This window comes from Lactuca sativa, chromosome 5 (genome assembly GCF_002870075.4).
Source record: "Lactuca sativa cultivar Salinas chromosome 5, Lsat_Salinas_v11, whole genome shotgun sequence".
Taxonomy (NCBI): Eukaryota; Viridiplantae; Streptophyta; class Magnoliopsida; order Asterales; family Asteraceae; genus Lactuca; species Lactuca sativa.
Genome location: NC_056627.2, coordinates 289,996,682 through 290,021,239, shown reverse-complemented (window position 1 = coordinate 290,021,239; position 24,558 = coordinate 289,996,682).

Sequence of the window (24,558 nt, the reverse complement as noted above, 5' to 3'; positions counted from 1 at the left end):
TTTTTCATATAATTTTGGATAAGATTTTTTTTTTCATTTGAATGTTTTTAGACACCCATAGGTGGATCATTTTGTTGTTAATTTTAAAGAGAAAAATTATGATAAGGATTGAGAAGTGATTGACATACCATGTAAGCACGTAACATATGCTATATGGTCGATCTATGTGTAAGGGAAAAAGAAAGAAAATGTGGATAGACCTAAAGTATGGGTTCATCTACCTTGGTTGGATACTTTGGAGAATGTATAGGGTTAAAATATAGGGAATATGACTTATTAAGGTAATTAACTTTTCGGTATGTTCATATCTGATTAATTATTTTTTTTTTTGTACACATCTAGGTAACAAACTTGTTGGAAGTGTTTACATATGACCATTATGACCTGCTATAGTAGGTAAAATCCTAGATATGAACGCTTCTAACAAATTCGTTACCTAGATGTGTACAAAAAAAATAGTTACCTAAATATGAACAAAACGAAAAGTAAAAATTAAATTAGACGAATGGTCCCTGTGGTTTGGGGGAATTTGTGTTTTTGTCCCTAACTTATTTTTTTTAACTTAGATGGTCCCTACTGTTTATTTTTATAGCGCGTTTGGTCCCTGTCTTACCTAAAAAGACTATTTTGTCCTTATTAATTTATTTTTTAATTAATTTTCTTATTTATGTATTTATTTTTTTCATATTAACACCAAAACAACATATGCAAGTTGGGACCCAAAAAAACTAGACAAGAGCAGTAGATGAAAAAGCATGAGGGAAGTAATCAGTCACATAAACTGTCAAGAAAGTATGTTTGTGTAACTTGCAGCACGTGTCACAACAAGTTCCATAATTAAGTAATATAAAAGGGTGCAAATGCTAAGGAGGTGTAACGGAAAGCAGTTACATTGGCGCAAAGGAAAAAGAATGTGAAGAAAGTGTAAGCAAATGAAGAAGGGAATGGAAAACGAGGAGGATGTTTAGGAACTTCAAATATATTTGTTAAGGTTTATAGGTGTACTTTAAACATCAGTTTTGCTTCACATGGGTGGAGGCACGATTTAACGATTTAAGAATAATGGGGCTGCGGATGTATATTATATTATTATGAACATCTTATTCAATATTATCACTAAACGGATGTAATTATGGGTCTTGTAAATTGTCTATTCATTTGAAAAAAAAACTTTCTTGCTAATAATTTACCCTATAAATTTATAATTATAATCAACCAAATTATCAAATCATAATTAAATTATTAATTATAAATAACAGTAAATAAAGTATGCAATAAGATTAAAAATTTACCTTCTTAATTAGAGAATTGAAATCCTTGATGTAACAGTGTTGCCAACAATTTGTTAATTGAAAATTAACCTCTTCGACGAATAAAAGTAGCTACCCATTGTCTTGAACTTTGATGAATCATCGAATAATAAACACTATTTATAAACAAACAAGGTATTCTTGCTACTTACAAATTGACATAGATAGATATTGATTAATAACAAGGCGGTGATTATAAAGTTGGTCGTGGCCTCGTAATTCTCATACCCTTATGATTCATTGTTTTATAAATATATATTAATTGTCTTTTTAAAGTAATTAAGAGGGGCTCAATCATTCATCAATACATCAATGATGTGGGAATATGAGTTTATCATTAGCTTATCTTATAATAATATAGCTGCAATTTTAAAAGAGGTTGGAGGGGGCAAAGCACCCGACAGCCCCCCTACTGCCTCCGCCACTGTTGCTTCATTTACATGTATTTTTGTTTTAGTTGACATGGTACTTTGACACTCTAGTAAGGTAAGTGCAGTGACTTTATGGTTGTAGTTGGTTAAAATTGAACCATATGTATTTTTTTTGGATGTACGGTTTGTGTAACGACTTCAATTTTTTTTTCTACTAATATTCTAGGGATTATCAAAGATTTCTAACAATTGCAGAATTTTACTCTTTCAAAAACGCTTTATATCTCAACCAATATTCATGTTTAAAATAAAATCATAAACATAATTTAAGCAACAAAGTACACTAAATTAAAACTACTTATAGTCTAAGTCCTTGTGCTCCTACCTTTTCTCATACAATGGCTACTACCTGCACCTGCAAAACATGGAGAAATCTACTAGATAAGACCACAGGTCTGATGCGTTATACTTTGTTTTGTTTTCATACTCTACTACTATGTTCTTTCTTTCGTTCTTCCGTCTCTTATCTCAATTCTTGCCTTCTTATTCCCACTTCATACTCTACTCACACTCTATCTCAACCTCTTCCCGACTCCTCTCATTACTCCTCATCTCATCTCTTTCTTCTTGTTCCACTCTATCTACACTTCTTTTTATGTCCTTTTCTCTCACCTCACACTCTCTTCTCATTCCAGCGCATACATTCTTTCTTTCTCTTCGTCCCTTCTCATCTTGGCTCTTGTCTCTCTATTCTCATTTAGACACAACTGGTCTAATCAGCTATGATAGCTTCACCTATCATATAAGGGACAACATAACTCTAACTTAATGGGGTACAACCATCTGGATTAAGTCCCCTCACTTTGACCCCACACGGATCCATTAACAACTTCTCTTTCCTTGAAACCCTCACAAATTACAATGACCCCTTACGGATCCTCTACACTTAATCCCTCAGGGATTACGTCAAGTTTCTCTAAGGAAACTCCTTACATTGTTCCATTCATGGAACCCTTTCTCAATCTTTTCTAACTACACAACATTTTATTATGGTAGGAATAATCTATCTACATTCCTGAAGGAATCATTATCTCATTCCCGAATGAATCATTTATCTCATTCCTAAAGGAATCATCTATCTCATTCCTAAAGGAATCATCTATAACATTCTCATAATCCTTTATGTGAATGCTATGGTCTTGCCGTAGTCTTACACGTCACATTATACATAACAATCTATTTCATTATCCCATTAAGAGATCCTCTACTAACCATCTAATACTTAACTCATTAAGTACTTAACACATATCTTTATATAATAACATATATGTATTTAACACAATACCGTTAACATCTAACCATCTATCCGTACTCTATCTTCATCTAATCTATGATGGTTATCTAACACAATACCATCCATATCTAACCCCATATACATTCTCAATCTCAACCACACAATCATAATCTATCTTCATCTACACATACATACTCTATCTTCAATCATACATACATAATCTATTCTCAACTATACAAACATACTCTATCTTTAATCATGCATACATACTCTAATCATACATACATGCTCATTTACATGATTATAAACATATAATCATAATCTAAATCTCCATCTAACATCTTGTAGGTATTTAACATAATACCATTTGCCTTTAATCATACCATTCACATTCTATCTGCATCTAATGTCTCGGGTATTTAACACAATACCACTAGCATCTACTCATATATACATAATCATTTACTAAAGTACAATTCATGTAATCACATTCTATCTTCACTTACTATATTGTGGGTATTTGTCACAATACCAATAACATATAAACATACATACATAATAACATTTACATATAAGCATGAATACATAATCTAGTGAGAGAGTGAATTATAACTCACCTTGTTAGTTAGTGAAGACTAACTAACCTTTGCTTCTATTCTTGAATTGATGCGTCCTGCTCATTCTTCTTTTCTGAAGGCCTAATCATATACATATCAAGTCCTTAGAACTTGTCTTGGCCTATTAAGAGCTTAATCACTCTCTGAATCAAAATGATCACTTAATTGATCATAATTCTAATATTTCATCTTCTACCTCTAAATCTAATTTACGTAATGAATAAGCATCCCATACTACCTAACTTATTATACTCTAATCTCTAATGTGTCAATTCACTAATCTCACTAGTTAAGGTTTCAAACCCGAACTTCCTATATATGGATTTCACCATGGAAATCACATATAAAGCTTTTTCAAAGCTTCTAAACACTCTCAATAACATACTAATTGAGTTATAAACTGATTAACTCAACCAATCTAACCAAATTAATGATTCCACCGTTGAAGCTCAAAGCTTCATAAAAGGAAGAAATCATTACCTCAAGGGGGAAAGGATGTTAATCCTTGTAATCCTCCATATTTAGCTCATATTAGCACTGTCTTAACTTCAAAATCGCCATTCTCCAGCTTCAATTCAATTTTGGGAGAAATTGGATTGAAAATGAGGCTTAAACAAATTTAAATATGTTTCTTGGACTGAGAAACCGCGCCGTGGTGCATGCTTTTAAGTCGTGGTCTGTCTCTGACCCAGCCATGGTGCCTTTCCCTCATAGCAACCTACTTTCACCACCACGCCGCGGGAAAGTACGTTGCCCTCTACTTACGAAAAAGATCTCGTTTGAATCACCGTGTTTCCTCACCACACCGTGAAAATATCTTCACCATGTTGCGGTGGTTGTTTGTCAACAACCTTCATGGCTGATTCCCCAACTAGGGACGGTTTTTCTTCCAAATTCTAACACACATAACTTCTTCATCTTAAACCCATTTTATATGATCCTTAGGCTAAACGATGTGGACACCCTTTTACTGGCGATAGTCTGACGTGGACACCTTTACCGCCGGTAAAAACCGCGTTGCACCCTCCATTTTACCGTCGTTGAGTTACCGATGGTGGGTTTCCACCGATGGTGAATTTGAAGAAATTGAACATTGGAAGGGAGAAATGACCGTTGGCAAACGGCTTTATTACCGTTTTTTTAATTTTTTAATTTTTTTAATCTACAAATTTACCAATATATATATATATATATATTCATTTTACCATTCATTTGAAAACACACACATATTCAAAATGTCTTTCAACACCCAAAACTCTTCCAGCCCAAAACTCTTCCAGCCCAAATTCTTCAAACCAAAATGTTTCCAACCCATTTGCACTTTTCGGTTACAATCCAACGTCATCACCACCTTACCGACCACAAATGGATCCATCTCAAAACTAAGTATTTGTAGGCGGTGTTCCAAGCTATTACTCATAATTCCAAATTCCACAATAATTTCAATTCTATTCCCCACCACCCCGAACAACATCCCAACATCAATCACAAACCCAATTCTAATTTCAATCTTAGCCGCCTTTCACACCCGCAACCAAAACTTTTTTTGATTCCGAGCCCCAAGAAAAACCTCAACAAAAAAGGGAAGGTCGATCCGAGAAGATGGAGTAAAAAAGAAGAGAAATATAATAATTAGCAAGGGTAAGGGTCGACATATTAGAAGATAGCAACACGGAAAAGGCCCAATCGCATGATCAATTTTGGTTACATGTTACAGAGCGGTTTTGTAAGGGTATGGGTCTAGAACCAGATTACCGGACGTTCGAACAATGTAATGTTAGACAAGTTGATGGTGAAGAACCGTTATCCCCTTCCTCGGGTTGACGACCTCTTTGATCAGTTGCAAGGTGGCGTATAGTCTGGATCTCCCGAAGGAGCTCACTCAAATCCATAACACATTTCACGTTTCACAGTTGCGAAAGTGCGTATTAGATGAGGATGCGGTTGTGTCACTAGATGACATTCAGGTGGATGAGCGCCTGAACTGTGTTGAGAGGTCCTTAGGTATTTTGGAGAGAAAGGTGAAGGTTTTAAGAAACAAGGTGATACCTTTGCTAAAGGTACAATGGAAGCATCAGAAAGGATCTGAGTGGACCTGGGAGCCGGAGGCTGAAATGCGGGAGCATTATCCGAAATTGTTTACAGCACTAGGCTTCGAGGAAGAAGCCTAGTTGAAGTGGTGGAGAGTTGTAACACCCTGATTCCCAGGTATGAACTTAAAGCTTAATATATATTCATTTTCAGGGCAACTCGACAAGTTGGGAAGCTCCAACTCGTCGTGTAGAGTTTTAAATGACCATGAATATTTAAGGCCTACTCGGCGAGTTGGAAGGCCCCAACTCAACGGGTTGAGGGCTGAACATGAAACCCTAATTTTCAGGGTTTTGTAACCTATTTAAAAACCTTATGACTCATTGTTAGCCTCCCTCATCGTCCCCTCAGTCCATAGAAAACCTTAATTGTGCCTCCTTCCCTATTTTGAGTGTGTGTAAGCTTAAAGAGTGTTCTTTGGTGCTTTTCTTGAAGGAGTGTGAAGTTAATGGTGCAAAGTTGAAGAGACAAGCTTTAGATTCAGGATTTTTAGTGTTGTTGCAACCATTTGGAGGTATAAAGTCGTTATCTTGATCATCCCTTTGCTAGATCTTTTCTTTTGAAAGTTTATGGCCATTATTAGATTTTTTTTGGACCATTCTTAGATTTGAGCATGTTATGACGCCATGGTTTCAGATCTAGACACCCCATGGCCTCCATGGACTTAAAGTCGCCAACTTTATCAAGTATTGGCCCTCTTTCATGCTCTAAGTCCCTTAATAAGCTTGATTTTTGTGTTTTAGCCCCTTAATGCCATGCATGGATGTGAAGCATGCAGCTTGACGTGGTATCTCAACCCTAAAGGACCAGATCTATAGTTTGGAGGCATTAGACTCATTTGGAAAATGACTGAATGTATTAAGACTAGGACAACTCACGAGTTGCTTAGCCAACTCGACGAGTTGAGTCGAGTTTTCCTGCTTTCTGGATACTGAAGAACTCGACGAGCTGCTATGGTAACTCGGCGAGTTGTCTCGAGCTTTTCACGATTTTTTGAGATATGAAGGAAATCGACGAGTCAGTAGATGAACTTGACGAGTTGGGTCAACATGGACTGTTGACCTTGATTGTTGACTTTGACTCAGACCATGGTTGACTAGGTTTGACCTTGAGTGTATTTCGAGCATTTCATGATTTTGATGAGGTTAGTCACTTGGTGATTGTAGGCAGTTGAGTTGGAGCTGTGAGTTGGGATTGATATTACCGGTTCAACACTACTTGTGAGGTGAGTTTTCCTCACTATACTAACAGGGGTGAAGGCACCAAAGCCATCCCTTTTGGATTGTTATCCTGGTTTATTGTATGCTTGTATGTTGTAGTGATTTGTTAGATCTGTATCCTGGTAGATAGGATGATGCTATGCTTAGTGATCTGTAAGATCTGCCTATTGTCTGTTGGCTGGTTATATGCTTAATTGTTATGTATATGTCGACATGGTTTGTGTGTGGTGGGGTTGAGGCGGTACTGCTTTGTGCTGAAGGCCAAGATACCCTGGGCTGTCCGGATAGACTGTAGGCCCTATGAGGTAGTCCAGTCAGGTTGAAGGCCCAGCAAGTGGTCCGGATAGGCTGTAGGACCTGCAAGGCGGTCCAGTCATGCTGAAGGCTCGGGAGCGGTCCAGATAGCCTGAAGGCCCTGCGAGGCGGTCCAGTTAGGCTGAAGGCTCATTATGCATGTTGTTATTGGTTATGTTTATATGGTGGTATTTTGGGGAAGACTCACTAAGATTTAGGCTTACAGTTGTGGATTTTGTTTCAGGTACATCGGATGATCGCGGGAAGGCGAATGCTTGATCGTGCATTCTATGGATGTTAAATTTAGTTAGGGTTTTGAGGTTTAAGATTATTTCAGCCATGCAAATTAAGGCTTAAAATTATGGACTATATGGATTAAGACGTTCTATGTGATGGATTTTTGAGCAGTATAATAATCATATGGTGCACATACAACCCTAAATGCTTTGGATCTAAGTTTTCTCAAGTTATACATGCAATTTCATTTTATCCACAACATGAAGCCTAACTAACATACAATTTTGAGATTTACAACATAAAACAAGTTAGATGAATACCTCTTGGTTGTAGCTTGTAGAATTTTGGCCTTTCAAGAGCTTAGTACCTCAAATGTGATACCTCTAATAAGTCACAACTTGTAAACCCTAATTCATTCACTTAGGCATTTAATCTAATAATCATTTGATGGGCCCTTTGGACTAAATCTTCATGGACTCTCACATAGATTTAGTCCATCCCTAATCAACATGCATCATTAGCCCAAACTATAAGTATTACTGATTTACCTAATTAGTCCCCGTTACTTTAACCAGTCTCTTTTTATCACTAAATTAATTCCAAATTAATTCTTGATTTAGTCCATCCTGCCAAATCTTCATGGACTCTCACATAGATTTAGTCCATCCCTAATCAACATGGATCATTAGCCCAAACTATAAGTATTACTGATTTACCTAATCAGTCCCCGTTAATTTAACCAGTCTCTTTTTATCACTAAATTAATTCCAAATTAATTCTTGATCAATACCAATTAAATAATATGATTTCTTAATTAATATATTATTCTTATAATATATTAATAAATCACAAATAACCTCTTTCTCAAATATCCATCCTGCCAAATTGCTCCGGTGAAGGCAACCCAAAATGAACATGCTACTATCGGGTCAAGTACATACCAATTATAGTTATGGGCTTAGACACCTAATCCAACGGTCTCCTACTTGGATAAGTCTAATAACTATTATTGCAAGTGCGACTTCAAAATCCAATTAGCAATCGTAGCTCTTAAAATCCATTGTCGAACTCTGACCTTATCAATAACACGTACTTTAGTTATGAGATCAAATATTCATCCGTTCTACAAGATATCGTATATATACGAGACATGAATTATAATCATTCTCTCTGTCCATGTTCTGTTTCCCGATTTCCAATTTATGATAACTGACTAATTGAACAAATCAAATCAATCCAGGCTTGGCCAAGCACTTAGGGTGTCATCACTGAATCATCGAGGGCCCCACATATATCGCTTTTATCCCATTTTGGGTAAAATTAACGGATAAACTTCAACTCATATGTTTGTACTATTTAGTCATTGAATCACACACAACAATACGTTTTATAACATCAAGTTACTGATGCGTTTATGTATTATCAATGTGCAACCGAATCATAAACAACAACTCATATGTCTCCATTTCAAGAATATAAGATATTATCGTCTCACAATCACTCGTGATGAAATCCATGAAGTGATTCAAGTGAGCATGGGTTTAATCCAATACTCAAATTCTTATTTCAGGAGTACTCATGAACACTGCAGCAAACTTGTGTTATGTCTAAACACTTAGACAATCTACAGCCGAATTCATGACAATCTTACCTCATTACTTACTTCCAAAGTATGATTGATTGTGGATATTTGAATAATCTTATTATTCGGGAAGTCAAACATGCGAAGTGAAACACAAGAATAACCTAATCCAATATGGTCTCCAAATTTTGAGTATAAATAAAACATTTATTATTTAATCACCATACTGATTACACATTATTCATTATATAATGTTTCGACTAATCAACTTAATACTTGAATTAAAACAATTGTTATCCCATGCTCCAAGCATGCACACTATGTTTACCTATGGTCCTTACTTTATGAAATTGATTAATTGAACACATTTCCAATGATGCTCATTTCACAATTCCAAACCCTTATCATAAGTGTAAGAATACCAAATTCTTCCACTATTAGAATGCGTTAGATTCTAAGCTATCATGCAATGATCATTTTGTAATGTATAGGCACCAAAGTCACAGAAACTTTGCCAATTACAAAGCATTCCATTGGAGATTGTTACAAGACAATTCCATATATACGAAGTCTCATATTCAAAGTACATTCCTTTGAACATCCTTCTTGCATAAAAGTTTCTACACATAAATTCTTAATATCCAACTCCCATTATGGAAACATTTCCATATTTTCCATATGACTATCCATTCTAAATAGAATCATATCTATTCAGAATCATATCAATATGGTCCATCCATTACTATACTTCCAACTGTCCACAAGCAACCAATCTTCAGTAAACCTTAGATTGTCCTCGACGGTTATTTAATGATTTTAGTCATATCAAGTTCTGGTCCTTTTTTCCCTCTTAATGCCCTAGGCATTTGGAAAATCAAAACACGTGAGTATTACATCATATGCAATCAATCCTATACCCGAAGCATATGGGATACGATTCATAATGTCTCACATAAATACATGATACTTTATCAGTCTCTCGCTATAATATTTCCATATATAGAATTTCCAATGTCGAAACATTTCATCATTATATATATATATATATATATATATATATATATATATATATATATATATATATATATCCATGACTAAGTCCTATTAAAATTTCAATCTAAACTTTTAGATTCAGAATGAAGTATGAGTTCCTCTCCCTTAAAACTTTATACAACGAAACAATTTCCAAATTCTACGGCTTTGCAAATTCAGAGCTATGTTTCCCATAAATGGCATTGCTAACTTGCAACACTCAACATAATAATTACGCTCCCACTAGCTTGATAATTATGTTCTTACTAGCATAACACTTACACTCCCACTAGCTTTGACATGTATCCATAAATCAGCTGGACCTTTTGAAAACAATACTTATTGACTTTCTTTACCAAAGTTCAGATTTCTGATACGAGATGCTTTGATAAGCCTTTATCTAAGCTCATACACCTTTTACTAGAAACCTCATATGTGTGTCTAAACTATTTAAGAACTTACAGTAATAAGTCCTGAATGTTTAAACTATTTTCCATTTCTCACAATTCGAACTGCGAAGAGGGATTTCGTAATCATATTCGAATTTGAGAATGCAATCAACACACCAACTAACTCTTTAAGATCTTCCAGTGAAAGCATTTCCTCACAATCATTTTCATGAAGGAGAGAAACCTTATGCCACTTAGATTTTGTGGTGTATGTGTTCCTATCCATGTGAATTTGTCATTTCCAACCACTATCATAAGATAAGGTTTATGGCAAAATCATACTCATGTGGGCTGAACTTGCTTAATCTTAATTTCTTGCTACCTGGCAGCACAAGGTCCTACCATTTCTTCCAAGTTATTGTGAAGCTCACCCCTACATATTAATGTACTTTCCATTGATCAAGGTGCTTTGACTTATGCATCCAAATGAGAACTCATAGAACTCACATGTATAGTCGAACTAACTGGAATGGGCACAGAAAAAAGAATATGTCAACATGATAGGTTACAAACCTCAAGTCGCGTGCTAGTGTTAAACAATAGGTTTATTCTTGATTAGTTCTTGAAACTATTCAAGATCACCAAGACTCCCACTGACCTCTTGACATATAAGAAACATTTCTCGACAAACAAATATTCAAGAGTTAGTGAAGATTCTTATCAAGAAAATACACTTCATATAATTGGTCTTAGTTGGTCTTTGTCTTATCCAAAAACATCACAACTACCAATCTTAAATGTGAAGGAGTAAGAAAACATTTTTCCTACTCCACATTTCATGATGTGTTATAAACCTACTTAGGATATGTCACTCAAGACACAATCTCAGAGTATAACTCCAAGACTCGATTTTGGAACGAAGTATGACTTCATCTTCTTGATTTAACCATATCAACAATTCCTGATACCTCTTCTTAGTCATACTTATGCACTAAGGTGTCCTTAGAGGATCAATTGTGACATGGCTCCATAATCATAAGGGTGATCATAAAACATGATACTAAAGTATTCTCCTTTCCTTTCAGATTGGAGAAAACTTTTATCTTTTTGCCTAATTAATTCTTCTTATTCGTTCTCCTATACTTTGAAACTTTTCAAGGTATTATAATTACGCTTAATCTTGTAAACATCACCATATTTACTGAACCATTAGTAAATCATGAAGAATAGTCTTTATCCCTCTTGTGGTGGATCTTACCAGTACACATCAGTGTGCACTTGATCGTAAAGTCTTTCGCTTGACTCACATACATATGTGAACAAGGAATTAGTCTTAATTTCCCAAAGATGAAGATTCTCATTCATCACATAATACAAGTTGCATGGTTCCAAGTTTATGTCCAATTGAAACTTTGGTGATGAGGATCCTTCCTTATTTGGAAAATTACGACACTACCACAATCGATATAACTAAGAGTCAAACATTTTTAACATTAATAGGAACATATAAACAACAGTTTTCAAAAATGTCATTGCAAGGAAATATAAAATAAGACAAAATCAAAATTTCCTTTTATTTATAAAATGCGAAAAACTTGTCCTTACAATGCAAATACAAATGAAAACTATGTTACTAAATACTCGTAATCAATCTATCATAACTCCTAGGCAGTAGCTCAAAAATCTGATCATCGAACCATGCGACCGAAATCCATCTCTTTGCGACCAGACTCAACTTACTTTTCCTTTAAGCTTCCTCTCTCTTCTTTGATCCTACGAAACATCAAAATACAATCTTATCACATCATGTATTAAGAATCTATAAACAGGAACTTAATAGAGTTAGATAATGGACTTACCTGAAGTAGATTCATACAATTTGATTTTACCATCTCTTAGATCTATCAGGTAGTCAGGGCAGCTTCGCTTCCAATGTCCCTTCAAATGGCAGTAGAAACAAGTGGACTCTTTGGCATTCACACATGGAACTATCTGAGAAGTGGCTTTTCTCTTATGATCAAACTTTTCGACCATGGCCGATCTCTCTCCCTTACGAGAAGAAACCATTTATGGACTATTACCTTTGTCATTGTTAGGGTCCATGGAAATTTGGGATGCAGATCTTCCAATCAAATTTGCTTGACCAATGTGCCAAATCATTGCTTATTCAGCAACAATTAGCAAATAGGTAAGATCGATAAGGGTCGCGTCGTGATTTGTCATATAGTAATCTTTAACGAACTGACCATATGACTCGGGGAGTGACTGAAGAACCAAGTCAACGACCAACTTCTTTGGGAAAACAACACCCAACATTCCCAGCCTGTCAATATGCAACTTCGTCTCTAAGACGTGAGCACATACATATCTTCCATCTTGGTGTTTGCTTGCCAATAGGGCTTGATTGACCTTGAAATTTTCAAGTCGACGAACACGTAGGCCAGGGAGAATAATTAGAGGAGGTGGAGGAAGAGAATTAATTTCCACCAAATCACGAAGAATGGATTGATCTTTCACCTCGATCATCATGTGGAATATCATATTCGAATGTAAAACTTTTTCCAAAAGGATAAGGAAGACCACGGTTGTCAAAACTAGACATCTTCAAAAGAAGAAATTCAAGTTAGTTGATTCAATCCTTAATATAGCACCCAAATGAAATATTATGGCTAGGATCCAACACAATAATTCACAATTCGGAAAAGGGATGCCATAATCAAATTGTAAACTATTTGTTGGTAGGTAAATGATGATTTACCAATTCCACTAACGAAATTTTAAACGAATTAGGTTTTTAAATTAAACACCTAGATATTTTGAGATTCATTGAACCTTTCAATGACATGTTTAATCTCGATTATGCCCTTCAAGTTTGTGACTGGGATACCGAGGATCACAAATAATGTGTGAATAACCATGCAAATTTTTTTGGTACTCTCGATGTCATTTATCACTTAATCAATGTGCCGGTTAACCACACACACTCCATTGATCAATGATAATTTATGAGAAACCCATTGCCACCCTTCATTAGTTCCATATTAGTGTGCCGGTTAACCGCACACACTCCACTAACGACCAATAAGGTGCAATGTGCAATTTCATGGGTTAGCATCAAATTCACATTTTCCTAAAGTAATTAAGATTGGGAATTTAGAAAAGCATTTAGTTACTTTTTATAATTATCATTATACTTTTTAATGAAAATTAATGTCATATCCTACCCATTCGGCTAACGACCATCTACTAGTCAAGGAAGCGGTGAGTGAGAGTGGACACCATTCAATCATTATTTTATAGGCAATTTCCTTATACCCCCTAGACCAACTTCGTGAATGAGGCCTACTAACGGTAAGACTGACTCTTTACTTGTACATATATAATATATTAGACTTTTAATTTTATATAGTATAAGGTTGTATTTTACACATTTAAAATACTATGAGGTTTAATCTTTAAATACATTTGACTTTTTAATTTAATTAAATTTAAACCATATTGTTATTATGGATTTATTAATTCTCTCTTTTAATTACACACTTAATTAATTTAATAATATCCAAAAGGGTGTAATTTGAACTATTCAAAATATCAAGGTTCTAAATTTAAGACTTCAAAATTAAAGGTATTTAATCAAATTTTAAATTTCAAAACCATGAGGTGCATCGTTGAAACTTTTCAAATTACTAGGGTTTAAGAATTTAATATTTCAAAATTAAAACCTTTCAATTAAACTTTTCAAATTCCAAAAATTAAGGCAAATTTTGAAACTTTGCAAAATCTATTAGATCAAATTTTAAACAAGATAATTCAAATCAAATAATACAAATAATTAGTTTATCATATAATCTAGTAATTATCTTAAAATTTGACAATTATCTTTTAATTGTATGAGGATAATCACTATGATATTAGGAAAAACGAATTTTATAATACAAAACCATTAGTGGTAATACTCATAATCCAATTCTGGCCAAAAAACCTGAAAATCTGCCAACAAATGATCAAATTCGTCGAGTCCCATTATGGACTCGTCGAGTTCATCATGTAGAGAGCAATTTTCTATTTGGTTCAACTTTGAACAATTAACCAATGCATCAATATAACATAAAACACCCTAGGCTCTGATACCACTAATGAGTTTTTGAGCACTATAACAATCCTATGGTGCACATACAACCCTAAATGATTTGGATCTAAGTTTTCTCAAGTTATACATGCAATTTCATTTTATCCAAAGCATGAAGCCTAACTAACATACAATTTTGAGATTTACAACATAAAACAAGTTAGATGAATACCTTTTGATTGCAGCTTGTAGAATTTTGGCCTTTCAAGAGCTTAGTACCTCAAATGTGATACCTTTAATAAGTCACAAAAAACCAAAAGCAAATGGAGGAATATGAGAGAGAGGCTATGAGGCACCCAAAAACGGCTAGGGTTTCATCTTGGAATTCTTGGCCAACTTTTGGAGTGCTAGGGGTTACATTTATAGTGTGGAATTCCTAGGTTTTCAACTTGTAAACCCTAATTCATTCACTTAGACCTTTAATCCAATAATCATTTGATGGGCCCTTTGGACTAAATCTTCATGGACTCTCACATAGATTTAGTCCATCCCTAATCAACATGGACCATTAGCCCAAACTATAAATATTACCGATTTACCTAATCATTCCCTGTTAATTTAATCAGTCTCTTTTGATCATTAAATTAATTCCAAATTAATTAAATAATATGATTTCTCAATTAATATATTATTCTTATAATATATTAATAAATCACAAATAACATCTTTCTCAAATATCCATCCTATCAAATTGCTCCGGTGAAGACAACCCAAAAGGACCATGCTACTATCGGGTCAAGTACATACCAATTATAGTTATGGGCTTAGACACCTAATCCAACACTATGGAGGTTAGATCTATAGTTGGATTGCAAGTCTTTATGGATTAAGACGTTCGGGGGTAATTTTGGGATCAGGCGACGTACGCCTAGGGTAGCCATGCTCGACCCCGGCCCATCAGGTTCTTTGAGTACGCCGTACATAAGAGGAGTGTACACCGAACGTACGCACTGGGCAGTTAAATTTTGCTGACATTTGACTTTTGGTCAAGATTTAGGGTTTTAGACCATGGAAGGGGCAAAATGGTCTTTTTGCCATTAAGGGGCATAATTGTAGGATTTGGACTTGTGAGTCAGGATAATGACTTTAGTTGACTAGGGTTACTTGTTGTGTTTATTAAGCGGAGTCTAGTTCCGACAGTTCGGAAGTGAGATTATTTGTCATTTGTATCAGGTGAGTCTCCTCACTTATTCTTACCTGCGTGGTAGGATAGTTGTATCTGTGATGACCAACTAAGTCTAGCTGTTATTATTGTTTTATGTTGTTTATGTGTGACTGATACTTTGGGTTGTCTCCAGGGTTGCTGATAACCCACAGGGCGTGCTATTTGCCCACTGGGACCGCTGATAGTCCCCATGGTTGCTAATAACCCATAGCTGTTTATTTATGTTGTGATGTATGTGGTATTTTGGGGAACTCACTAACCTTCGTACTTACAATTGTTTATTATATGTGTTTCGGGTACTTCTGAGGACCGCGAGAAGGCGAATGTCTGATTGTACACACTCGCTGAAAGATTTATTATTGGGCATTTTATGGCACTTTGATATTTTGTGATAATGAATTGTATTTGATACTTGTGTTTTTCCGATGACATGGTTTATGAAAATTATTTTTGGTAATTTAAAAATGAAAATTTTGGTTTGAAATTTAAGGTGTTAAATCGAACAACATTCAAGGAAATAAATCCCATGATTCATCTTCCCCTTAATAATCACAAGAGCACCCTTGGGGACTCTTACCCCGTCACCCTTTCCAGGATACTTCAGTCCATCCTTTGCCAAAGTGTCAAAAGAGATCAATTCTCTTGAAGATCCATGACAAACTAGCAATCTAGCTTCCTAACCATACCATCGTGCATCTTGATATGCACTATGCCACTACCCTTGATACTACCTACCCAATCATCACCCCTCTTGATTGTGCCAATCCAATCTTTAAATGAGTCGGGATTATATGTTATATGATAGGATGCTCTAGAGTCCAAGACCCACGCATTAGTAGAACTAGTTGTACATACAGTCAAAACTTCACTATATTCCCTTCATAAGAATTTTCTTGAACCATAACAACATTGTTGTTGTTACTTGATTCAACCCCATTATTCCCTTTCTTCAGTAATAGGCAATCTCTTCTAAAGTGATGCTTTTCCTTGTAGTTATAACATTTAATATTGGCTTTAGATTCGGAACTTGACTTCCCTATTTTACATCCACCTCTAACTGATGTTCTTTCTCTGTCTGTTAATAAAACGAAACTAGAAACTTCTTCTCCAATTTAAACCTTTCTTTTTTCAGTTCCTTGGACATCAAAGAATTCTTCACATCATTCATATTTGTCATTGTCTTATGATACAACATGGTATTAACGAAATTCTCAAACGAAATTGGCAGTGGACACAAGAGGATAAATGCTTGATATTCATCTTCGATCTTTACATTCACAAAATGTAATCCAATATGATCTTATATCTAAATGATCCTTCACTTGATGTGCTTTCCGACATCCTAAGAGTATACAAACATTGCTTATGATACAACCTATTCGTCAGAGAAATGTTTTAATATGTAACGTCCCTATTTTTTTCAACCTAAATTTTTCATTTTTATTTATTAAAATATATTAGAGTATGATTACATTGTGCATAAACATGTTGTGAATGTGCATGTGTACAGTTGAACTTGCCCTTCTTACGAATCACTGAAGTAACTAAAAAAACATTTTTATTCAACTGGGTAAGCACGAGGCTTAGTGAGTTCCCCAAAATACCATATACCACAACACATATACATGTATACAAACAGTAGCTCATCATCTGCCAATATGTATCTTGGAATAAGCTCCACGCCTCTTTAGCCATTCCACCATCATCCCCTAACTAAAGCTACATGGATTTATAGGTTCCCGACCTCTTTAACCATTCCACCATCAACACCTACCTAAGCTTAATATCACAACAATTACGCATATAGAGACTACATTTTTGATTCTACTAATACATGCACATTTATACTTTCTACTCTACCAGTTCACACTTAAGCACATATAAATTATATTACTAGCTCTACTCTACTCGATCCATATCCTATCATACATGGATATATATATATATATATATATATATATATATATATATATATATATATATATATATATATAGTACATGGTATAGTGAGATAACTCACTCGGACAGTTTCTTAGAAGATTAACAGCTTTTTAGCGATCCTACTGGCGGGAAACACACCTAACGAGTATTTACATATACTATTATTCCTTATTAATCATAATGATAATCTGGTAGTGAAAGCTAGATCTTTCACTAATCCCAACGAATACTGAGAGTTCAATCAAATAAGGATCAACAAGGCATGACAGTTGGGAAGCAGGATTATTTCAACGTATAGCCTTTCTGAAATCCAACAACCAACACAACCATTTTAGACACCTCTCCCGTATGTAGATTAATAAGCATTATAACTAGAATTACTGATAAATCTTATTTATATATCCATAATAACGACTATGGATATAAATATAAGTTACATTTAAAGCGTAGTAAGTATAGCCTAACTTATAGAGAGTTTCTGGCGAAAACCCAAAAAGTTGTGGGCAGGACCTCAATACCGAGCACTTCTACTTGCCCAGTTCACTGCCTCAGAGCTTCGCTAAAGTATTCCAAAAATCTAGAAAGATCATACTCGAGGGACGAGAGGTTTCTACAGAGAGTTGGAGTGAAGATAGGAGTGAGAAATAAATGAAGCTGGAGCACTCTATTTATAGCAAGGATGTGCGACGTGCACTATAGGTGCGCACCGCACACTAGAGTAATGTCGATCCATCTGTGCCTGCCACGTATCAAAACCCTTGTGGTCCACGCTGCACCTTCTAGAAGCTGTGTGCCGCGCGCTTTATGCGCGACGTGCAAAACAAGAATTTGTAAATTCCATATGTTTTTCATACGAGCTTCGTTTCCCACGTTTGTTATATCCATGCGTAGCTATCGACGAGATCTACAACTTTCATTTAGGTAGTATTTGTTTTTTGTCTGTAGATCTGCGTAACCTTTTCTGTCTGCGCCGCGCAGACATTAGCTTTCGCAGACTGTTTGTTTTTTTGAAGACTGCAGACATTGCACCCTCTTCTTGGTGCAGACGTGGACCAGAGTCTTCTAACATCTTCAGACATCTTCTAGCCTAAAAAACACACACATACACACACACACACACACACACATATATATATATATATATATATATATATATATATATATATATCTTTATTTTTTTAAAGTTTTTTTTAATTTATATTTTTTCCAACTTTATTAATGATAAACAATATGAAAAAAAAAATTACAAAACTGAAAAAAAAAAAAAAAAAAAAACTTTTGATGATACAAACATGATATTTTTGACAAATTTGTAAATAAAGATTTATTACAATAATAATCGTTGAAGTTGTTTATATAACTATGAAAAAAAATATAATATAACCTTATATTTTTTTGCCAATTTTTGTAAAATATTATTTAATACAGTATCGTCAATTTCTTTAGAAAATATTTATGGTACGTTTTTAATATATTTAACTGAAAAAATAAAAGCTTATTTTCGTCCTTTTATATATCAAATTCTTTGATCACTAATTATAATGTTTATTTATAAAAATATATACGTTAATTCATACCATTTTTATTTTTATTTTTTATACAATAATACATAAAAGTTGATCTAGATTCATTAATTATTTATAATAAAGTCATAAAAATATTAAAAAATCACTTTAAAGTTTTAAAAAAAATCAGTTTATTTATATTTCAATTTATTTTAGTAGCCCGCAGATGTTAAAAAAAAACAAATTGTCTTCTTTTTTCAGACTGCAGACGTTTGGTCCACCTCTTCTACTGCAGAGGTCTACAGATGTGGTTCGTAGACTGCATACATTTTGCCTCGGAAAAAACAAACAACACCTTAGACTCCGTCGGCTAATTCTCATTTTATTTTTAAAATTATATTTTTATAGGCTTAGACTGATAAAGTCCGTATAAACTTCATAACTCTCTCTTACGGTAGTTTTCTCGACTGTCTTTAAATCAACGGATAAATATTGCCGAGATCTTTTGTTGAGTAAGACCATCATCATCATATACCGTTTCAAGCAGTCGTGGAAGTTTCACATCAAAAAGACACATAGACAATGGATTCATGTATTTATTTCTTTTATATCTTGATGATTCTATTATATGGTGTCGGTCTATGGTTTATATATATTTTTACTAACATATATAACTTAAAATTGCTATATTTTTTTTAAAAGCATAGGGGTATTGCAAAATCTAGGAGCTAAATAGTAGTTTTAGCATGGTAACGTTTTTTTGGTCGTTATGGGTAATTCAGTTGTCCTTAAAATCACGTTTCACGTTTTTAGTGATTCTCTTAATGGTGTCAACTTTTTTGTGTATATTATAATAACATTTTGAGTGACAAGATTCAGGTCAAAAGATAATATGTAAAAATAGAATAAAAAAAGAAATGCGTAAATCACTTTAAATCATTATATCATCATTGTAATGATATAGCTTTAATAATTATATTTTAATAAATAACTTATAAAAAAAATAAACATGAAAGAAAAATGTTCCAATTTGCTCCAAAATTTTCTACTTTAGCATCTTACACAACGGCTCAATATGTCTATTTCGACATCTCTATCTATAACACAAGGATCTTATTTAGTTGATTATGTTATGGACAAACGCCAAATAACTAATTTTATCTCATTTAAATACCAACAATCCTCCTTAATAAATAAAAATAATTTTGTCACATGTCATCTTCTAATACAGTCTTGCCACGTATCATTATATGAAATATTTAAATTATTTAAATTTTACATGTCATTATATGGTATTTTTATTTATTTATTAATAAAAATTAATCAATTCCATTAATTTATACTTCTATTATTATATATGTAAAGTATTCATTGTATTAAACGTAAAGTATTCATTGTATTAAATGTGTAAATCAATACTATAATTATTAAAGTTTTTTTTTTCCATAATTTTTATTTTTTTTCAAATTCAAATAAACTTATTGTTTAATCATTTATAACATTTTGTTTTAATCAACCCGTATAATATACAGCTCACACAACTAGTTATCTAAATACAGTTAGCAAAAAATATAATAACATTAAAAACATAAAGATAATAAACTAGAATTTACATTTATTTTATGTATTTGTATGTCACCAAATATAACGGTAAAAACTTAAAAGGAAAAAATTAAAGCAAAAAACAAAACTAATTATATATATATATATATATATATATATATATATATATATATATATATATATATATATATATATATTCATTCAGCTAAAAGAAATAAGGGATTTCGTTAAATAACTATCAATTTTACAAATGAATCTACGCAATTAGCGTTAGGATCTATGAAAATGACACATTATTTACATTTTAAGCCTAACATTTTTTACGAGACTCATAATTGTTATATTGAATTCATAAGACTAGAAGGTAAGGCCACGGTTTGGCCATAGTTTTGACAAGTAGTAGTGGGGAACACCGCCTCCACCATGCAGTGTCCACTACAGTTTGACCGCATGCGGTTAGATTCTACGGTACCTTATCTATATTATTTTCTCATTTCCCAAGTTTGAACGGTAACTTTGTTTTAAATTCAATTTATTTTATTTTATTTCTTCCTTTTTACCTATAAATTTAACCCTACAACTTTTAATTTACCACACCTCAATCTAATTTTCTATCTTTCAATATCTTTTTTTTTTCAAAAACTCTCAAAATGTCTTCTTCCAACAACCCAAACATAGAAAAAACACCTACTAGAAACACCCAAGACCTTCTTATGATAAACCAATTTATTCGCCCCCGGTTTATGACTATGTCGGTATGCTACTACATTATCCGTGCCAATTATCACAACAATTCTCATAACAATACCCACAACAACACCCACAACCACAAACACAATCACAACCCGTATCCGACACCAACTTTAATCTGTTTGAATTTTTATCTCAGCCTGAATTCGTTCAAGATACTCACATACCCATTATCAATACCGGACCCAAAATCGTTCAAGAAACCCAACCCACCAACGCATCAAATAAAAGAAAAAGAGAAGGCGACAACCAAAGGATGGGTACCCAAAGAAGTGTTAGTATTGGCACAATCATGATTGATATTTCTGAAGATGTGAAGACAGGAAAAGACAAAAAAGCATGGTCGTTTTCTGAGGCGAGTTACAAAGAGGTTCCACAAAGGAATGAATCTTCTAGAGTATTGTTCAAAATAGCAAGTGTATTCCAAATGGGAGAAGACAAAAAAAGAAGTCATGTTGTTTAATGATTTGTATAACAATATGAAACATCAATGGAAAAGTGGAGCAAGTAATGAAGTGATTTTGAGGAAAGCTCTAAAAGTGTACCATCAAGAAAATAATAAGGCATTCAAGTTTATTGAGTTTTGGAATGCTGTGAAAGATAACCACAAATGGAAAAAAAGCAAAACATCCGACAAGCATATCGATAATGGTTCAAAGCGCTCAAGAACATCTGAATCCGAACACACTACATCGGATATGCTTTTTGGGTTCGACCTCAACAATGATGAACCCATTCAAGTTACACCACCTTCTCGACCAATGGGAAGGGTGTAGGAACCCATTTTATCAATTGGATTTGTGTTGAATAATAATATCAAGAAGATAACCGTGTAGACAATGATGAACATAAACATGTGAATATACTGATAATGGATAGATAGAGATATAAAATATTACACGAACAACTCACATGGCTAGGGAGAATACCCAGCCAAACACTCTCTCTAATCTATGTCTACATGGTGCACACTTAATAACAAATGACCACTTACATCTACTTTATATACTAGTGGAGGGAATATACACTCATACAAGGGAATATTCTAACCTAATAAATCATTCATCATTGTAGAGCATTTTCATGCTCCAACAATCTCCCCCTAAATGCTCGAAAATGGTGAGGATAAAGTAGTGATAAAAGACAGAACATCCGATGGGCAGACTTCGGTGCTGAAGTGTCTTGGAAAGGCTGAAGTTGACGTGATCTCTGAATAAGAATATGAAATCCCAATCTTCGAAACTGATTAGTCCCCAAAAACTGATCATGTTCACAGTCTCCCCATCAACTATTGAACCGAAGAGCACAATATCGAATCACACAACGTCTTCAATATTCCAAACTCGTGTGATAATGCACCAAATAATTTCTGAAGAGTAACCTGCTGAAAATGTGAAGCATACCAAAGTAAAGTCTAAATTATAAATAATGTGAATTCGAAGACATTGTCTAGCAATGCCAAAAATTTGATCATTGACAAAATAATATTTGCCTTCAAAGTATCATGAATCAAAACTTGAACAATCACAAAATCTGATCTTGATGCTAACATAAATGAGACATCCAAAAGATTCCTGTAACAAATCTGAGTAAAGAATACCAAATAAACTCAGGAACCTTGCGACTAAAGAATAGTTTCATAAAATGCCTTTTGGCACTCACTCTCTATCATGTTCACTATCCCTGATAATAGATATACTAGGTATTATCCCCTAAGTCGTCGGGGGCTAGGTCCCCACCTGTTGTTCCTATTCTAGTAGACATAACCCGAAAGCTGCGCAAACCAGATCACTTTGGAACTGAAGTCTAGCCCAAGATTTCCATCGAGGATTTATCTACTCATGAAGTGAAAAGCAAATCAGCATGACTACTACCATATAGATAATAGACCATGAACAATTAGATACCTCTATTACTAACTGATCTCCTTCCCCCGATGTCTTCAAGAATCTAAACTCTAAAAGTCACAATGAATGCTCAAATGCTCATGATTCTCCCCTATTTTTTTTATCGACAATGCAATAAAGATAAAAATAATCATGAAATCGGGCAAGAGAATATGTCAGATATGATGGAGCATTGCACGTTCCCCCTTGATGTGAGAATCTACCCGTAAAAACGAGAATATTATTTTCTGGTCATGGGTAGACTTGGTGATGTATTGCCGAACTGAACAAACACTGTAGAATATATAAAACAAACTCGCTGCTGAAGAACCATAATGTTGAACCAAAGTAATGTTGATAACCGAAATGCAAACCCGAACTCCAAAGCACAACCAATGAATCTTCAATAAAGGATGAAGTGAACTAGTTTAAACCTCTAATCGATCCAAATGATGGTCCGAGACCATATGTAACCAGTCTGAAGGAAGTAAAATGCAAACCTCATAAAAGATCCAAACCTCGAAAAACGTTGTTGATCAGACAAGTTTCCGAACTAAAATATGTGGATCCGAATCTATGAAGCATATAAAAATGACCATTTCCCTAGGGATGTCAAAAAGTCACGTGGGACCCTGTCCCGTGTGGGAGATTTTTTTAAAAAAAATCGGGGGCGGGGGGCAATGTTAACCCTCGTTTTAATTTCGGGGGCGGGGCGGGGCGGGGCGGGGGTAGGCAATCCCATCCCGAAACCCCCATGGGGACCCGTTAATAAATTACACATATGTTTACATATATTAATTATATAAATATAATAAACAATAACATGATTTTGAGCTTCTAAAATTCATCAAAAAAACGTGTTTTTAAGTTGTTAGTATAATGTTTTTAAGATGCCATAATTTTTTATTATTTTTAACATGTAAAATTCTGCTACAAATAGTTATTCGTTACTTTAAAAATAGTTTCTTTTAGCCTAAATAACAACTTCTTTTAGCCAAAAAAAAAGGCATCCCAAAGTCAATCGGGGGCGGGGGTGGGGGTAATAAAGGGGATTCTGGGGCGGGGGCGGGGACGGGGAACGGGGAAATTTCGGGGGCGGGGTGGGGGATGCACTCCCCGTCCCATTTGCCCACGTTGACATCCATACATTTCCCTTCTCCAACTCTTCACCATGACACCTTC